The sequence below is a fragment of the Emys orbicularis genome, chromosome 13 (genome assembly GCF_028017835.1).
Source record: "Emys orbicularis isolate rEmyOrb1 chromosome 13, rEmyOrb1.hap1, whole genome shotgun sequence".
NCBI lineage: Eukaryota > Metazoa > Chordata > Testudines > Emydidae > Emys > Emys orbicularis.
This window is the reverse complement of record NC_088695.1, coordinates 18,298,625-18,318,982: the sequence shown is the minus strand read 5'-3', so window position 1 is coordinate 18,318,982 and position 20,358 is coordinate 18,298,625. Positions and strand designations below refer to the sequence as shown.

Below are 20,358 nucleotides of genomic sequence, written 5' to 3'. Positions count from 1 at the left end.
TTTAAGGGTTTGTGTCATGTGCACACAGGCATTTTCAATCTGCATTAACTTGAATTAGACTGGATTAACCCCCCCATCGAGATAAATCCCTAGATTCCAAGTGCAGTGGCTGGGGGTTGGTTCTGCACTGTGTGACTTAGCCCTCGCAGTGGCAGGGTGATGCGGCAGAGAGAGCTGCTTCTCGGGCACAGGGCTGGAGTGTTGGGCTTGGGATTTCTATAGGCGCCTGTGCACTGTACATCCCCACTGCTTTTCAGGGGAACAGGACTTACTGTAAATAACCATATGACACCGAAGATAACCCTGACTTCATGTCTGCAATTGCTCATCCAAACGGATCCCTGCTCCCCCAGCCAGGCCCCAAATTTCAACTGCTGCTCAGCCAAAGAGGCATCGAGACCTGTCAGAAACCATGTGATGTGAGCAGGCATGGAGCAAATCACCTTGTATATTCATTATGTGTGATGTGATTGGTCACTTACGTCACCTGGGTTGAAATCACCACCAGACTGGGATGAAAGGGTTTGTGTGTGGACACAAGGGGGGTTAGGGCAGTGCCTGAGTTAGAGCCCGAGTTAACTCTGCTATGAAGACAGACCCTGTTGAAAACAGGCACTAACTTTTGTTTTTCCCAGTGGGTGCTCTGGCCCTGCTCCGCCCCGAGGCCCTGCTCCCGCGGGGCATCGTCCCCCAGGCCCCGCCCTCACTCTGTCTCTTCCTGCCCCTACTCTGCTCCCTCCCCGGAGGCCCCCCTGCCTACTTGCAATTTGCTAATCTCCACCCCCTCCATGAGCCTCTCCGCCCACTCATCAGCCTCTCGCTCCTCTTTGCCCCCTCCCCCAAGCGCCTCCCACAGCCGCTCACTGATCAGCGGCCAGCCCCAGGACCCGTGCAACAGCTGATTGGCAGCCAGCACCAAACAGCTGTGGCTGGTGGGTGCTGGGCACTCCCTATTTTTTCCATGGGTGCTCGGGCCCCAGAGCACTTACCGAGACAGTGCCTATGCTCTTAGTGCAGAACACAGCCCCCAGATTAGGTACGGCAGGATGAGGAAATAAAACTTCTTTTCCAACTACCAGAAAACCCAAAGCAAAGAGGTGACTCCTCTGAGTGTTTCAGGTCACTCTGAGGTATTTACACTGCAGACCATGAATCAGGAAGCTTCAGGTCTCTTCAAATACCTGCTTAAAGCAACCTGACTGTAAACAACAAGCCATTGTCCACATCTGACTCAGAGCCCAGGGAACCGGTCTGAGTGGTTTGCAAAGAACTGTACAGAGATGAGGATAAGTTCATATAAATAAATGTTTCTGCTAAGACTCCAAGCTCCAAAATGCTTCAATAGTAAATATTTTGTATGATTGCCATATCTGGAGCAGTCAATCAATTAACGACACAGAAGTTTTGTTTTTAAAAACTTTCTCTATACATGGACACCCCCATAAACCTCAAGTACACAGAGAGCAAACAGACCCAAATACAAACAGAGAATGTTACACACAGCTGTGTCCTCTTCCTGATGCTCAGGGAAGCCATTCCAAAGGTCACTCCTCACTCACCGGATCTATGTGTCCTGCCTTGGTCACCACAATTCCTTGATAACACTGCCAAACAGTTTCACATTCCAAAGTCGCAGGGACGTTCTTCAGAAAGGCACCAAGGCCAAAGCCTGAGGAATCCTCTGATTCCACAACCAACAAATTCACCCCAGCCATGCCACCAGCATCCAGAATCTGAGCTTTTGGCCCAGCCCACTCTGGCACTGTACGGGGGCCATTAAAACTTGTCTCTGGCTGGGAGACACTTTCCCCCGTACAGGCGCTGTGCAACACAACCGCAGGCTCTGCATCAAAGGGCCCCGTGCTGGGAGTGAAGCTTGGAGTTAGCAGGGCTGGGAGGGAATGTGCTGCAGGCAGAAGGAGGTGGGTCCATACTGTTAGCACGATGGACATTTTTGACAGTGCTGCCGCTCATAGGCGGCCCACACTGGGGTCCTATGACTTAGGGTAGCTCCCCTGGCTACCTTAAATTACACTGGGGAATGTTTTATCCCCTCCCTCCCCCCAGAGCAGCCTGGAATCCCAAGGATGCAAAAGTGGTGTCAAGCGAATTTTCCCATCTCTCCCCCAGAGCTGTGAGTTCTCTGCTGCATGTCCCAGAGGCCCGGCACAGTATTGCACCCTGTGTTTCTAGACCTTGTGGTTGCAGAGATAACCCTGAAAAGGAAATGAGTGTAAGTGATGCAATGACGCCTGCCTGAGTCTGCAGACAGCCTGAAACAATAGCGCTAAGAAAGGGGAACTTCTCCATTCCTCACAGCTCAGTGGACTCATAATGCCATGGAATTCAGTGTGTCTGCCACAGAATTTACAGGTTGCCCAAAGTTTTATCTTCTGTGTCCCTGCCCTGCTGCAGACAGGAGTGGGGGGAGCCACCCCTCACCTAAACAGCCAACACCTCAGTCAGAGAAGGAATCTTCCCTCCCTCTTTCAAACAGTTGCAATAGTCCAATCAACACTGAGCAAACCCAAACTGGATGCTTCAGTTTTCACCACTATTACCAGCATCATATCTATTCCTGAGCGAGCTGAGAGGGGAGCTAGCAAACAGCCCACCACAAGCTCATCTAGCTGTGGCTAACACTCTAGACACGGCTCTCTCTGGATTGAGGCCAGGCCATTGAACTGCAACTGCTTTCGGGGCACTGATGGATGATCTCCTTCTGTCACTGGACAGGTGGTTAGAAACTGAGCAAGGAGCTATAAACTCCTGCTGACATGATGCTGTAAACGAGCGGCATTCCCACTCCGCTCCAGAGTCTGCACATGCTGTGTGGGGTCAAACTCACCCCTGCCCTGGGACTTTGCTTTATTCACAAGGTATCTCACAATAACACAACGGGAACTCCAGCCCCAGCTTTCCTCCCAGTCTGGCTTTTCCTAGGGCTCCTCCTGTGGTGCCACAGAGAATGGGCGCAGCAGGTCCTGGGGTAGCTGACAATGGGACATACTCACTAAGATAGAGCGCTCACAGTGGGCAAGGGCCATAGCTGGCCCCTGGCTGCCCAGAGGGAAGGGCCTGTGAGCTTACAGAGCTGGGCACAGGAAGCACAGAGGGGTCCAGGTCTAACAGACGCAGATGTCCCAACCAGTACTGCCCATGGAATTTCACTACGGACCAGAGTTATGAAGGTACAGCAGTGCCTACAGAGGCAGACAGATGCCTAGTGGGGTTCTCAAAAGAATCTAAGCAAGTAATGCACCCAAGGGAAATCAATAGGAGTTAGGTACCTAAGGGTTATTGAAACCAATGGGAGTTAGGTGCCTAAACAGAGTAAGCACTTTTGACAACCCCACAAGGTACCTATCTGCTTCTTTAGGTTCCTAAATGCCTTTGAAAATCTGGCCTTACATCCCTCCCTGCTTACCTAGAGGAGGACTTATACAAACCAAACCAAACACAACACCAGAAATCACACCTAGAAATCCTCCTCTGACATTCCACCCAGAGATCTGTCACAGGCCAACTTTCCCAACGCAAGCCTCCTGCACAGGGATTCATGCCACTTTGCTTGTGCATTGGAAATGGCAGGTGACCAGCCTTCTGCGGTCTGGAGCAGAGGAGGGAGCTCCTGATCCTCAGCTCAACAACTGGGACTTTCTGATTTTGCCTCTAGAACATGCCTGGCAAGAGCTGGAAGCTTCGGTTCCCTGGAATGCTGGACAGTCCCCGTTTAGAAGAGTCAAGGACCAGACTACCCATGACAGGCTCCTGTAAGGGAGAATGAGACAACCCAGACCAACCTGGAAGTAATTAAATCCTATGTGGCTAGTTGGCAGTTAAATAGCTAATGAGCCTGATAAAGGGTTACCAGGGCTCAGCTGTAGGGATCCTAGGGACAGGAAGCTGCTGAAGAGAGGAGCTCCCAGGAGAGCTCACCAGAGCAAGAAGCCTGGAAGAGGTGCTCTTGGAGCAGTGGTCCCCAAACTGTGGGTCATGCCCCTCTAGAGGGCGTGGAGGAACATTTGGGGGCATGGCAGGGCCTGGACCAGCCCCCAGCCCTGCTCTGCCCCCAGCTCCACTCCGGCCCCACCCTAAGCCTCAGCAGTAGCTCCGGCCCCGGCCTCAGCCACCGACTCCCAGCCCTGCTCCGGGCTGTGACCCCAGCTACAACTCAGTCCGCACCAGTGGCTTCGCTCCTGGCTGAAGCCCCCAACTCCTGGCCCCAACTGCGGGTCCACTCCCAGTCACAGCCCCTGTCTCCTGGCCCCAATTGTGTCCCCGTTCCTGGCCCAGCTCCCGGGGTGGGGGTGCAAACCAGGTAAGGGAGGGCATGACCAAAAAAGTTTGGGGACCACTATCCTAGACAGAGGAGCTCCCCTAAGGGGGAGGAGCTGCCAGAGATGACAAGGACAGCAGCAGCTGTGGCAGGACAGAACCCTGGAGAGCTGCCCCTGGCTGGAGAAAGTGGATGCAGAGAATAAAGGCACAGTCTGAAATGACCCCAGCTCCAGGAGGGAGGGCTGGAGTCATCTGATTCCACGATGGAAACTAATCCAAGCCCAGCTCCGGGAAAGAGGACTGAGGACTCCTGACTTGAGGACAGTGAGGAGCTTGAGTGAGAGCTGGAGGCTGGAGCAGAGTGAAGGAAAAGATTTTATTTTGGAGTTTACTTGGACTCAGAGCGGACCCCAGCAGGGAACTTTTCTCTCAGATCTTTTAGACTGTGAGGCATAATTTAAGGAGTGCTGAAGAGGGTAAACTAAGGCAAGTGCTTTCCAAGACACCCTGAAATGGCTGAGGGTGGTAGCTGAGGGTGCCACTGCATGATAAGTCTACAAAACTGGAACCCATTTAACAGAAGTGCTGCCCCTTCCCCATGCAGACAGAGCCTCGCTCTCTTCAGTCTGTCTGCGTGGGCCCCTCACCGCAGGGTCTGTCCCCAACAGAACCTGCATCACAGAGTGGGAACCTGGAGCGAACACAGCACAGGGTTTTGGGCCACCCACCTGGCTTCCAGTGTCCCTGTCCCAGCTCCCAGGCTGCTCCCACTCCCCCACAGCCTCCAGCTCCCCCCTTCCTCAGGCTGCCTCTGCCCAATCCTGTTCCCTGGGGGGTGACCCAGGGCCCAGCATGGAGCCATCAGGGTCACTACAATACTGTCTACCACTCCCAGAAGACAGGCACAGGATGGGCTCAGGGAGTGGCTGGCCCCACAATGGGACCCTTGTGCCCCCTCCCCCAGTGTTCACTGCTGCCCTTGCTGGGCCTTGTCTGCACTCAGACTGGGAGCCCTGTGGGACTGGCAGCCCCTTGTTCTGTCTCTGCAGAGCCTGGCTCATGCGTGGGTGCTATATCAATAACGCTCACTGCCCAGCCCCTAAGGTCTGCATGACAGTGCGTGGCCTTCCCCATTGCACACGGGGACCCTGGGGGGAAGGAAGCCCTGGTTACTCTACCCCCACACAGGGCTGGCTCTGGCTTTTTTGCCGCCCCAAGCAAAAAAAAACAAACCCTCAGGGCAGCTGGAGCGGCGAAGGAAAAAAAAAAAAATTACCCATAAAAAAAAAACACAGGGTCAGGGGTGGCTTGCCTGCGAGAGGTCCCGGGTCCCACGGATTTGGCGGCATGCCTGCGGGAGGTCTGCCGGTCCCGTGGATTCGGCGTACGTGCCACCGAATTGCCGCCGAATCCGCGGGACCGGTGGACCTCCCGCAGGCATGCCGCCCAAGGCAGCCTGCCTGCCGCCCTCGCAGGGACCGGCAGGGTGCCCCCAGCGGCTTGCCGCCCCAGGCACGTGCTTCGAGTGCTGGTGCCTGGAGCCGCCGCTGCCCACACATTCATTGTGAAACTCCCCCGAGCTGCCAGATCTGGATCCCTGGGGTCAGAGCGCGGGCAGTCGAGTGGCACTGACTGGCCGGGGCTGCTGGGGTGGGTGAAAGGAAAAGAAAAGCATGTGCTGAGCCTGCGAGTGCAGCAGCAGAGGCAGCGGCAGAGAGAGGGGGCGCAGCCATTGAGAACAGCAGGGTCTCCACCTGCAGGGGAGGGGTCAGCGCTGGGACAACAGGCTCGGTCAGGCGCTATGGGGGGGGCGGGGCTGGAGATGAGGGGTTTGGGGTGCAGGAGGTGGCTCAGGGCTGGGACAGAGGGTTGGGGTGCAGGACGAGGTGTGAGGTCCTGGCAGTGCTTACCACGGCTCTTGGAAGCGGCCGCCAGGTCCCTGAGGCACCTAGGTGCATGGGTGGCCAGGGAGGCTTTGTGTGTTGCCCTCGCGGCTGCAGGCGCTGTCCCTGCAGTTCCCTATAGTCACGATTCCCAGCCAATGGGAGCTGCGGAGCCGGCACTCAGGGTGTTGGCAGCGCACGGAGCTTCCCTGGCTGTCTATGTGCCTATGGGCCGCAGGGACCTGGCGGCTGCTTCCGGGAGCCTGCCTTAGCCCCGGTTCCCCGCTGCGCCGCTGACCAGACTTTTAACGGCCCAGTCGGCAGTGCTGACCAGAGCTGCCAGGGTCCCTTTTTGACTGGGTGTTCTGGCCGAAAACCAGATGCCTGGCAACCCTAAACCTGTTCTGCCCCAGCTGTTACATTTACTTGTTATACACCTCAGATACTGCACAGATCAACATGGTCCAGAGAGCAGGGCTTCCTGGCTCCACATCACGACTCTCTGTCCCTCCCACACTGATCCCTGCAACCCCCCACCCAGCTATACCTCTTCATCCCCCGTCCTCTGCACAGACACACACCTTTAAGCCCCATCCCCTGCCATAAATCCATATCCCAGGGCCAGTCTCCTGCCCCACTGCACATTGTTATTTGCATTCCAGTAGCACCTAGAGGTCGCACTCAGAGCTGGGCCCCACGGCACTAGGTCCTGTACACACACACTCAGGGCCAGGCTCCACTATGCTAGCTCCTGTACGCACACACTCTGAGCTGGGCCCCACAGTGCTAATTACTGTACACACACACTCTGAGCTGGGCCCCATGGCGCTAGGTCCTGTATGCACACTCTCAGGGCCAGGCCCCACAGCACTAGGTCCTGTACACACACACACACTCAGGGCTGGGCCCCACAGCGCTAGGTCCTGTACACATACACTCAGGGCCGGGCCCCACTGAGCTAGGTCCTGTACACACACACACACACTCCAGACTGTAAGATGACACAGGCCCTACTCCAAAGAGTTTACAATCTAGGGTCCTGACCCTGAAAATATTTATAGCCAGGTATAACTTTACTCAGAAACCTGCCCCTCTTCCCCACTCACCCCTCCAGGTACTGCCCCATCTCCCTCCTCCCCTTTATCTCTGAACTCAGTGAACCCAGTCTGCAAACAACGCTTATGCCTCCAACTGTCTTAGATCCCTTCCAGTCTGACGTCCCTCCTTCCCACTCTAGTCAGACGGCTCTCACTGGGGTCCCTAATGATCTTCCTGGCCAAATCTCAATGCCCACAATCACAGGATTTTTTTTTTATTCCTCCCTCTGCACACCCAGGCCATTTCCAAACACCACTGCTCCTTCCTGACTGTTATCTCCAGAATCGTCCTTTTCTCACCATCCCTGCAGCACAGGCCCTCACTCAAAGGCCCTCACTATATCCCGCCACTATTAACATCCTCTTCTATGGCTCCCAGACACACCCACTGTCCCCCTTCTGTCCACACAAACTGCATCTAACAAAAAGACAGTCCCTGCCCCAGGGAGTTCACCCTCTGCATGGCCAACTGGGTACTAACTGGTGAGGGGCAAGAAGCTTGTGAGGGAGTGGAGCTGAAGGGGGTCTCAGTGGAGGGACACTAAGTGGTGGATGTGGTAGCAGAGACAAGCCCCTGAAAGCTGATCCTAGCAGCAGTGTTTTGGATGAAGGTGAGGGGACAAAGCGGAACAAAGCGGCTAGTGTCAAGGCCGGGCAGGAGGAGATCACAGCAGTGGAGGTGTGAGATGATGGGGTGAACGAGAGCCTGGGCTGTCAGGGCAGACAGGAGACGCTGAATCTGTGACGTGTTATGTACACAGAAGCAGGGAGACTGGGGTGAGGTCAGGACATGGGGGCTTAGAGAGAGGCTGAGTCAGAGACAATGCCCAGATTTCTGGCCTGAGTGATTGGGCGAATGGACGTGTTGTAAGGGTGGCCAGCACTGTATTTCAAAATTACAGGATAGTTTTTTCTGCTCTCCCCAACCCCCGACCTGGGCCTACATCATGGAGTGGTTCTCCCAGCCAGAGCAGAGGAAATACCCCCTGGACTCCTCCTGAAAGAAGCCACCTCGAGCAGGGTCCAGACCCCAGGCCTTCCACTCCGTTCTGAGCTCCCTCCAGCCAGCCCAGGCCTCATACCCCACCACAGGGCCACAATCCCTGGCCCACAGGAGGGGCAGAGATCCTGGTACCTTGCTCTGGTGGGGTCCAGCGTGCGGGATGGGAGGCAGGGAGGAGGGAGAGCAGCCACAGCCCCCTGCCTCTGGGAGGGCTCGTGGTGTTATCCAAAGCGCTGAAGAAACTAGGAAGTGGGGTGGGCTGTGAGAGGTGCGGAAGAGATTAAACACTCAGCTGTTGAGCTTAAATTGCCCTCTGGACATCAACAAGGAGGAGACGTCAGACAGGCCGAGATGTGGGATGGGATGGAGGGGGAACAGTGTTTAGTGGAGAAGGAGTTTGAAAGACATTGGCATAGAGGTGGTATCTGAAGCCATGTGTGTAGATAGGAGCTACTAGAGGCAGCGTGTGGAGAGAGGAGAGCTGGGGGCCAAGCACTGAGCTTTGGGGGACATTCTCTGAAAGAGGGAGACAGGAAGAGACCAACCCAAGAAAACAGACATTGAAGAAGTGATTAGAAAGGCAGGAGGAGAACTGGGAGAGGAGGGAGCTGTGAAAACCAATGATTTAATGGCGACAGGAGTGGTCAGTGGAGTCAGAAGGAGGAGCATGAGGCTAGCACAAGGAGGATGCGGATCACATGGAAACCATATGATCTGGCCAGGAAGGTCATTAGAGACTTTGGTGAGAGCGGTTTCAGTGTTGTGCAAGGGGGTGGGAGCCGGATTGGAGAGGATCTAGGATGGAATTGGAGGAGAGGAACTCCAGACAGCGATTGTAGACAGAGCGTTCACTGAGCTTAGAGATGGAAGCAGAAGGGGAAGTAGGTAGAGAGGCAATTGGGGTCGGGGATAGAAAGTTTTAAGATGGGAGAGACTGAGTGTCACAGGGTGACTAGTTCTTTAAGGGGAGTTCAGCCCAGGGCCAGTCTGTGAATATTCAGCTGATGCTGAGGCCAGGGATCAGGTGATGGTTTGAAGAGTGCAGAGAGTCACAGGCTTGGGGTAACTGCACCTCTGACTCCCTCTGTGGTCTGCTCAAGGCACATCCCCTTAGGTCTCAGGCCTCTCCCTGGGCAGGGACCCACATCTCTCTCTCTTCATACCGGGGTTTCAGGCTTGCTGCCTCCCTGCAATTCACTGTGGGTTTCCCAGCAGGCCTGACCAGGTACTAGCATTTGTGCTTTGCTTTCTCTCCCAGGGCTATGAACAGCATGTGTCAGTGGTTACCAGCAACCCAATAGCTCTTCCGAAGCAGAGAACATTGAAGGACAAAAGCCTGACAGAGAAAACTTACCATAAACCAATAAGAGGTCTGAACATTACACTTATACTGAAGGATTCTCATTAGGCACATGGGACTCTCTGATAGGTTCCAAAGTCCTTCAAACCTTCCCTAGGGGTTTGTCCTCTTGAATAACAGGTCCTGTTAGTTTGTAGGCCAAGATCGCAGGCCTCTGGTCCATTTAAATCAAGGGTTTTTTTTACCAAATATCTTTGTTCTCTTTGGCTTCTGGGACTTGGTCTGAACTAGTTTGTGCAATTCTCCCTAGGGGTGGCACTTCTCTGTAGCTGTTACCTGTCCTAGCAGTAATTACCTCCCATGGGTTGTAGCTCCTGGAGGAGATGGGGTAACCCTCCCCAATGGAGTAGATTACAATCCTGAGCCGACAGATGTACCTATAACATGTGTAGGTGCCATTTATACAGGGGATACAAAAGGAACATTCATAAAATTAATTCAATAATTCCCAAAATACCACATGTGGTTGCAATACCTGTTAGAGTACACATGTGAGTGTTATAGATTGTTCCTATTATCTCTGAATAGGGCTCAAAACTTCTCACAGGCACCCCAGGTATAATGGATATTGGGGGCTTAATTCTCTGATACACAAAGGACTTTTTGTGCCACTCCGTCATGGGGCCTCCCCAACTGCTGCAGGGACGGTGAAGGGCATGCAAGAGGAAAAGATATGAAAATAGATCATCACCACTATGCAGGCAAAGTCAGAGGCCAGATAATGCAGAGGGAGAAGGATGCAGATAGAAAAGTGCAGGAAGCAGAGAACCAGCCATTATGGAATTACAGGGGTGGGGTCTCAGTGCAGAGACTCAGCATCAGGAGGGACAGAGGGAGCAAGTTAAATTAGTAGGATGGAAACCACAGCAGGAGGGAACCAAAATGCCCAAGTTGCTGTGGAGGCAGCCCCAGGGCTGGAGTGGGTCACTATCATCCCTGAGGGAACAGAACACAGAAGCTGGCTAATTTCACATCCTCATTGTAACAGGAGCTTTAGCTCTGAGCCCTGGTCAGATGTGCCTAGTGCAGCATGAATGATTTGTGGGTTTACTTCATAGCTGAAGAATCGGAGATTCATGATTTGTTTGTGGCCAAAGAGTCTGATCTGTGACTTATACAGACTGCCAGTGCAGTGTACAGGAATTGGCAGTGTCCCTTTAAATAGTTTGTGAGCCCTGTAGTGGCGCTCACTGTGTTGTGTATTTTTGAAGCTACCAGAAACCAGCCAGAGCAGTAGGATGGATGTAGTGTCAAGACCTGACAAACTGGTGTATAGCTCTTAACCATGGTCAGGGGGACCCAGCTGTGCCCTGTGGTTTCTCCATGTTGCTGATTGTTGTGTAAAGAGCAAAGATACTCCAGGTGGGTTGAGCAGATGCTGTTTATAAAACAAGGCAGTTATGCGAGATGGACGGTGATGACCAGTGTGGAAGCAGAGAAAGAACTGACAGGAAGGGGATGCAATGCATGACAGTTCATTAGCAAGAATCAGGCTAACTGTAACCCTAATAACGCGAGATTTGTAGAAGCGAGGATTGTGTGAGGCGAGTGGGAAAGAACTGTGTGAGAAGTTGTTGCGACCTTGTGTAGATAATGTGTAGAAAATATTGTATGTAGACAAGAGTCAAAACAAGTGAGAAAAATAAGATATCAAGATGGCCTATGTATAAACAAAATGCAGCTGTTGCTTATTATTGTCTGTAATGAAAGGTATAAAGGTTTGCTGTAATTGTTTACCTGTAGAGAGACCTGTTTAGCTCTCTCCCTCTACGCAATTGTTAGAGAAAATAAAGTATCTGACTTGCTGTACCCAAACAAAGAGTGAGAACTCTGTTATTCTCCGACAATTTGGGGGCTCGTCCGGGATGGCAACGCCCGCAGAGGCACCGGCAGCTGCTACGGATCGTTCCCCTTCGAACCCCATGGCGGCACAATAGAGGTAAGAGACCTTTTGAAATCTCTATTGGGGTGTCGGAGGAGGACTGTCCGTGGGGCCATCTGTCCCTGTTGGGCTTACGCCATCCGAACTTATTGACTGTGCAGCAAGGTCAGATGCAGAGCGGTTCTGGGGAATTATTTTGCCGCCCCCAATAAGGTAGTTGTATGCCGTTCTGGGGACCTGTTAGTTTGGCCGCCCCCATATGCATATGAGAGATGCATAGGTATGCAGCGGTGCTGAGGGGTTGTTTACCGCCTCAAGAGGGGTTGTTACCGCCTCATAGTGTAGATGCATCGTGGTACATGGAAATAGAGGCCTTGGTGTGTGTGTGTGTGTGTGTGTGTGTGTGTGTGTGTGTGTGTGTGTGTGTGTGTGTGTGTGTGTGTGTGTGTGTGTGTGTGTGTGTGTGTGTGTGTGTACACCAGTGTGAATTGAGAGTTACCGGAAGACGCCCAGAGTACTCTGCGAAGTCTTTTGGCTCGTGACCAGAACTACTCTAACGCAAGCCCGGTAACTAGAAGATCTTTTAGGAGATCCGACCCACGGTAAGCTAACTCGGCCTGGCATCGTCCGGCGAGGAGGTTACCTGGGTCTAGGAGTGTGTGAAACCATCTTCCCTCCCCTTTTCCTCTCTGTGTGAGCCACTGACAGTCTGATCATCTCACTGGATGCAACGAGAGTAAGCGGCGCCGTCTCTCTGAGACTAGCCGGCGTTCTTTGCTGAAGGGAGGTGTAGGAGGGTCGTGGCCATCCTCATTAGTCTCTCCTGTGTGAGTACCCTGTAGGGAGAGATCCTTAGTTTATGTGCCGCTAGCACGGACAGGGCATCCTCCTCCCTGTGTGTGTGATTGGAAAATGGGTGGGGGACAGTCTAAGCATTCCCTCTCACCCCCTAAGGGTACCCCAGCTTATTTCATGTACGTACATTACGGTCCGACAACCTGCAGGTATTTAGATAATTGGAATCTTTACACACGTGCAAATCCATCTAAACAATGCCCACTAGAAGGTACCTTCGATTTAGATAAACTTACATATCTCAGAGAAACCCTGGCTTCGCCAAAAGCCTCTGATATGCAGTGGGAGCAATTTGTCTATTGGTGGGAGGAAGCAACAAAGAGACTCTACGAGTCTCGGGTGCGGAGTCTAAAAGACTCCCAGGAAAAATTAAAAACCCAAGTACACAATTTACAACTTAAACGTAAGGCATCCGGATGTCTTCCTGCTCGAGCAATTCCTTCTGTTCCTCTTTATCCCCAATTAGTTAGGGCTGACAGTGAAGAGGAAACTACTGAGGACATTGTAGATTTTTTCAGTAACATTCAGCAGCAGCAGCCCGTGCCTCCTCCCCCTCCACAGGCTGTGCCTGCTAACGAACCTCAACCGGTAGTGTCAGCTTCACCACCACGTGTATCAGCTGCACAAATTGTTCTTTCTTCTCCTGTGAGAGAACCCTCCTCTTCACCACAAAGGGATGATTCTGATCCTCCCAGTAGCTCTCCCGACTCTGGTCCTTCTGAGGAGGGTACCCGTTATTTTACTAGAAGCCTAGCACAGACACTCCAGGCTCCTTTAAGAGAACTGCCTGGGACTGCAGGACAGTTGGTTACAGTGCATGCCCCGTGGTCACCAGGAGATCTGAGAAACTTGGTAAAGGAATTTCCTAACGTTAGGGAGGAGCCAGAAAAATTTAGAGAAGAGCTCCGGACAGTGGTTCAGTGTTATAATTCATCTTGGGCAGACATTAATCAACTCTTACGGATGATTATGCCAGCCAAAGTTCGACAACGGCTTACCAGACGGGCAGCTTGGCCAGGTGCCGACCCTGGAATTGCGTGTGACTTAAGAGAGGCTAGGGACCGTCTCTTAAATTCTATTACGGAAGTCTGCCCTAAGAAGACAGATTGAACAAAGATTACCTACTGTAAACAGAATAAAGGAGAGTCCCCTGCTGATTATCTAGATAGACTGACTAAGGTTTTTGAACAACATTTGGGAATTGTTCAGCCAGCTGAAAATGCCAGAGAGGCAGTAGGGGCTGCTTTTGTTCAGGGACTCTTACCAAAGATTCAGCAGCAGTTAAGAACTATCTGTATTGGCTGGCAAACTAAACCCCTTTCTGAATTGGTGACAGTCGCCAATCATTGTACAGCTTGCATAGAGCAGAAGAAAGAGAATACTGAAACAAAACTTTTGGCCTTGCAGTTAGAAAATTATCAAAACAAGGGCCGTGGGGGAATGAAGGGAGGACGAGGACGAGGAAGAGGAAGAGGGAAAGGTCCCTCGTATCCTACCCAGACCGGGAACACTGCATGCCACTTTTGTGGTCAAGAGGGACACTGGAGAAATGCGTGCCCAACCCGATTATCTCAGAACCCTCCACCTCCTTTCCCAAATCCTGAAGCGTCTGCTTTTAACCGACAGAATACCTCTTACTAGGACAGCCTGAGGGAACATAACTGCATCATGAATCCTTTAATTCCTATTAATCAAGAAGGCCCCTATGTAAATTGTGAAATTGCAGGACAATCTGTTACTTGTCTTGTGGATACTGGAGCTAGTAGATCTGCTCTAAGACCCTCAGAGTTTCCCTCTGTTCCTTTGTCAACTTTGTCTGTAAATGCCGTTGGCATTTCAAATCAACCTGTTTCGCATCCTGTCACAAAACCCCTTGCGGTTTCACTGGGGCCCCTTGCTAACAAGCATGCATTTTTGCTCAGCCCCTCCTCTCCTGTGAATTTGCTGGGAAGGGATCTTTTGTGTAAATTAGGCTGTACTATCTATTGCACACCAGATGGCGTATTCTTACAAGTTCCTGATGAGAATACTAATCTAGTGTTGGCTACACTCCACATAGAGGAGCCAGCTAAATTACCAACAACTCTTAGCCCTGACCTTGTGCATTTGTTGTCACAAGTTCCCCCCCATCTCTGGTCTCGGCATGCAAATGAAGTGGGACAGATTCGGACAGCTGAGCCGGTTAAGATTTTTGTTGATCCTTCTAAAGCTTTGCCAAGGGTTCCACAATACCCTCTGCGTCCTGAAGCAGAGGAAGGAATAGCCCCAGTAATGGAGTCTTTATTACAGCAGGGTATTATTGTTGCCATCACCAGTTCTTGTAATACTCCTATCTTTCCTGTAAAGAAGCCAGGAAAGAACACCTATCGGTTTGTTCAAGATCTCTGCGCGATTAATGCTGTTGTTTTGCCTTCTTTTCCTGTGGTTCCAAATCCAGCTACAATTCTTTCTTGTATTCCCCCTTCAGCCACCCACTTTACTGTTGTGGACCTTTGTTGAGCTTTCTTTTCTATCCCCATTCACCCTGATAGTCAGTATCTGTTTGCCTTTACCTATAAAGGACGCCAGTACACCTGGACCCGGTTACCCCAAGGGTATACTGAGTCCCCATCCTTGTTTTCCCAAATCCTGAAGAAGGATCTGGATGATGTGGTTTTTCCAGGTAAATCAGTGCTTATACAGTATGTGGATGATCTTTTGCTGGCATCCCTTTCCTTTGAATCTTGTAAAGTTGATACTTTGATTCTTTTGACTGCTTTAGCTGCTAAGGGTCATAAGGCATCCCAGGAAAAACTACAGCTGTGTCAGCCCAGGGTTCATTACCTTGGTCATGATATTTCCCCTGGCACTCGTCATTTATCAGATTCTCGTATTTCAGCTATTCTAAATATGCCTAGGCCTGGTACTATTTCTCAAATGCGTACTTTTCTTGGCATGACTGGGTACTGTAGACAGTGGATTTTAGGCTATGCAACAGTGATTAAACCCTTACAGGATCTGACTAAGTCAGGTACCCCTGAGCCTCTTCCTTGGTCTCCGGAGGCTGAACGAGCTTTTGTTGCTATCAAGCAAAGCCTGTCCAGTGCACTGGCCCTGGGACTTCCTGATTATGCTAAACCATTTACTCTTTTCTGTCACGAGCGTAATGGGTATGCTTTGGCTGTATTAACGCAAAAGCACGGAGATAAACACCGTCCCATTGCTTATTACAGTACTGCCCTAGACGCTGTGGCAGCTGGATTTCCCCCTTGCCTTCATGCTGTGGCTGCAGCGGCCCTTGCTGTTCAAGTATCCGAATCTATTGTCTTAGGATCTCCCTCACGCTGTGGCTGCACTCTTGTTAAAATCTAAGACAAAGCATCTATCCACTTCTCGTCTTACAAAATATGAGCTTGTCTTGTTGTCTTCGTCTCATATTACTTTGGCTCGTTGCCCCGTTCTAAATCCTGCCTCCTTGTTGCCTGGGCCAGAGGACGGAGACCCACATGACTGTGTCTCTGTGACGTCGGTTCTCTCTCGTCCAAGAGATGATTTGTTAGATGTGCCTTTGCAAAATCCTGATCTTATTTACTTTGTGGATGGTTTGTGCTTGCAAGATTCTAAGGGTAAATTGGTTGCTGCTTATGCTGTGTGCTCTGCCTATGCTGTTATTGAAAGTGCTTTCCTTCCTTCTGTGTTTTCTTCTCAAGTGGCCAAACTTGTGGCTTTAACTCGAGCTTGTATTCTAGCTCAGGATCAAGCAGTTACAATTTATACAGACTCTCGTTATGCTTTTGGAGTGGTACATGATTATGGTTTGCTCTGGAAGTATAGAGGTTTTCTTACATCCTCTGGTTCTGCTATTAAGAATAATCTGTATGTATCTGCTCTTTTGGATGCCCTTTTATTGCCCAAAGCTATAGCTGTTGTTAAATGTATAGCTCACCAAACCCCTCATGATGAAGTTACCCGTGGAAATGCTTTGGCAGACTCTGCAGCCAAAGCAGCGGCCCTTTCTGCACCTCAGGCTGAATATACTTGTGCTTTGATTGAGCAGCCTCCACTAGCCTCCCTTGAGGATCTGGCCAAGATCCAGGAGGCAGCACCAACAGCCGAGAAACGTTTTTGGAGTGCTAATGGATGTATTCTACACACTAAAAGAACAGGAGTACTTGTGGCACCTTAGAGACTAACAAATTTATTAGAGCATAAGCTTTCGTGGGCTACAAGGTTGTAGCCCACGAAAGCTTATGCTCTAATAAATTTGTTAGTCTCTAAGGTGCCACAAGTACTCCTGTTCTTTTTGCGGATACAGACTAACACGGCTGCTACTCTGAAACCTGTCATTCTACACACTGACCATCTTTGGCGTGCCCCAGATGGTCGCTTGGTTGCACCGAAGATGCTAATGCCCTATCTTGCTCATGTATACCATGGAATGGCACACGTAAGCAAAGGGGGGATGGTTGCTGCAGTTAAACGAGATTGGTGTGCATTCGGTTTCCCAGTCATTGCACATCACTACTGTCAACAATGTGTATTTGTCAGCAGCATAACATTGGTAAAGCTGTTAAAGTTAGGCAGGCAGCTCACCCTCCCCCTTGGGGACCTTTTGTAAATATTCAGATTGATTTTATTCAACTGTCTAAATGTTGTGGTTATGAATATGTATTGGTTTTAGTTGATGTATTTTCAAATTGGGTTGAAGCTTTTCCCTGCAGGAAAGCAGATGCCAGGACTGTTGTGAAACTTCTGCTTAAAGATTTTGTACCACGATTTGGCATCCCTGTGAGTATCAACAGTGACTGTGGAACTCATTTTACTGGACAGATTGTAAAGGAGTTATGTGCAGCTTTGCAGATCCAGCACAACCTTCACTGCCCCCACCACCCGCAGTCTGCCAGGGCAGTGGAACGCCAGAATGGAATTTTGAAAAATAAACTGGCCAAGATTTGTGCTGAAACAAACTTAAAGTGGCCAGATGCCCTTCCTCTGGCACTAATGAGTATGAGGGCCACTCCCAATCGAAAGACTGGACTCAGCCCTCATGAGATTTTGACAGGGCGCCCGATGCGATTACCAACTGCGCCCCCACTGACCCTAGCTCAGATGGACATTCATTTAATGGATGACACAATGCTTAAGTATTGCCAGGCACTAATGAAATGTGTTAAGTCTTTTTATACACAGGTGAAAGAAGCACTACCCAAGGATCCTGTGCAACCCTGCCACTCGCTGGAACCAGGAGACTGGGTCTACATAAAGGTTCATCAGCGAAAGCCTGCCCTGGCTCCACGCTGGAAGGGCCCTTTCCAAGTCCTGTTAAGCACCAACACTGCTGTGAAGTGCCAAGGACTACCTGCCTGGACCCATGCTTCTCACTGCAAAAAGACCCCTCTACCTGGAGATGATTCTCCAGCTGATGATCGGCCTATTTCTCCTGCTAGCTCTGCTGTGCCTTCTGGACAGCAGGGAAGGAGGACAAGATAAAGTGCTAGTAACCTCTCCCTTGTCCACTGACAGATCTACAATGCCTTTGAATTTTTCTAAAGGAATCACACCAGTACAGGGTGAAGTGCTAGTAACCTCTCCCCTGTACTATGTTGAATCACAACTGCTTTTGGAGAAGAAAAGAAGAAACACTCGCTCTGCTGAAACCACCAAAGTCCAGGGATTCCTGACTACAAGAGATATTAAGAACTGGCCCTGGTGGAAGAGACGGAGCATTGTTGATTGGCAAGGAGGGAATTGTGGGGATCGTGCTTGGGAATGCAGGGTCGAGGGGTGGTTTGGATTTCTTCCAGGGGCAGGGCTTTGTGCTTATGGACAGGTACCTTCAGGATGCACTGCCCTCCCTAATTGGCTTTCAGATGATGAATATCAAAACCGCCTTGCCACCACGAAGATTACGCCCACTAGTCCCTTAACCCTTGCCACCACCACTGTAACTTACCCAGATACAAACAATACTGTATATTCCAATGAAACCCATTGGCCAAGGCCTTCACATCTTAGTGATTTACTGAAATTTTGTTCAGAGAAATCATTCTTTAAAGTTCAGGATAATGTATATGAGCGAACAATTGAATGGAAAACAAATGGATCAGTGGAGATAGAAATACATGATATCACTACCAGCGAACCCCAAGAATTAATAATTGCAATTGACGGGTTCTATAGTGAAGTAGATATGATGGCTGTTCCTGGAATTTGTACTGTATTAAATGAGAGAGGCCCTTATTGTTATTTGGTCACCCAATTAGCGAATAATCAAACAAATACCCAAAGAGTTTGTTCTGCCACTGGAAATTTTACCTGCATAGAAATTATTCCAGCGACTAATAATGTGACCTGTACCTTATTGCAATACACCCCCTCTTATGCCATTAATATTAATGCCTCCCGGAAGTACATAAAGGTGTTCAACCAACAGATGTGGTATAGTACTACACCAAAGAGGGATGTATTAGGATATCGATGGACTGTGATTAACACTACATTAGGGACTGTTAAATTTTCATTACCCGTATCCAGTTTCCAGATCACCTCTACATACCCAAATTGTTCAAGGGGGGCTGCCATTAGATTAGCACAACAGAGGGCTTGGGTTATTTCTTCTTGAAAGAAGAGAGACTTGATCGGATCCCTATGGGATGGGGCCAATAGTGCAGCAGCAGTTTGGAATATTTTTAAGAACCAAGAACATGATGAGAGATTGGGCCAACTAGAGAAGGCCATTGGCCTTGTTTTTGGGGCACAACTAACCCAGGTACAGGCTGGAGTTGGTGAGTTACATGTTATTTCCGCCCTTAGTTCTATGACCCAGAAGTTGCTGACAGAGATGGTATTGAATATCACTGAGGCTGGGAAGGCATTGCAGTGGGATCTAGCATGTTCAGAAATTCAGGATTTCCTGAATGACCAGCTAATGGCCATTCGGAATGATCTTGAGCATCAGGCTTGGCCCACTGCCCTTACAGACACATCAGGAGTACCATCTGATCTGTGGCCATGGAGACATACTTGGAGATTTTCTGGGTGGAAGTGCGGACATTCTCAGTGCTCCTTCCAAGCATATGGACCGGTTGGGAGGGGGTGGGCTCCCACATACCGAATCCTGCCGGGTCCATGGGGAGGATGCATGTGGGATTGGGTAATTCACCGAGACATCTGGGAAATTAGACCACCTGGTATGCCCAATCGATTTTTAGTCAGTGCTCCTGGGATTACATCTGACATTTGGATGGGGTTAGGGAGTCAGTGGACATTTTGGCCGTTAGAACCCCCACAGCTTCAGTGTATACGTAAACTGAAGCCAGGAGAAGTTGTCACTGTTCATGACTACGTTTGCTGGGAGGGTAGGGGACAAGGAACTACCCTGACAGGACACTTACTTTTTCAAGCTAATGATAGCTGTGTGTATGTTAATGCCACCACATTGCAAGACATACATTTTAATCTCACTACCACTGCAGGCAATCATATTATCTACTGGCCTGCAGATAGAGTTTTGCAAGTAGCCCTTAGGTTCCAGATACCCTTTAATTGGACTAGTTTAGTACCTGATAGATTTCAGAATTTGTTTTCACTGTTACCAGAGGTTCAGAAAATCTCTGAAGTACAAGGGCAAATTCACATGCTTCAAAATATATAGCAAGTTGAAAAGTATGCCTTTCAGACAGCTTATAGAGTATCCACCTTATGTACTAAGTATGATGTATTGTGTTTTATGACTAAGATTGTACAACAACTCCATCATATTATCGTTATGGGAATGTTATTGCTTGTGTTGTTGTTAGCTAGTGTAGGAGTATGTTATTGTTGTTGTAAAGGACGTAATAATAGTAATACCTTTCATGTCCATGCTCATCATGCATTGTCATTACATCCAATCAAAACCCCTAAGGTTGAAGCATCTGATGTAGAATCTGAATTCCAAGACTTAATGCAAATAGAGATTTGAGAAGGTTTGTGTACTAGTAGTACAAAAGGGGGGGGGGATTGTGGAAGCAGAGAAA

At 50.1% G+C, this 20,358-nt stretch overlaps 2 protein-coding genes across 2 annotated transcripts in view; one reads left to right on the top strand and one right to left on the bottom strand.

The window, feature by feature from the left end:
• Positions 1 to 20,358, top strand: part of LOC135887539 (zinc finger protein 850-like) — a 437,015-nt gene that overhangs the window by 78,668 nt on the left and 337,989 nt on the right. The gene's annotated exons all lie outside the window — the stretch shown is intronic.
• Positions 1 to 20,358, bottom strand: part of LOC135888172 (butyrophilin subfamily 1 member A1-like) — a 64,068-nt gene that overhangs the window by 41,267 nt on the left and 2,443 nt on the right. The gene's annotated exons all lie outside the window — the stretch shown is intronic.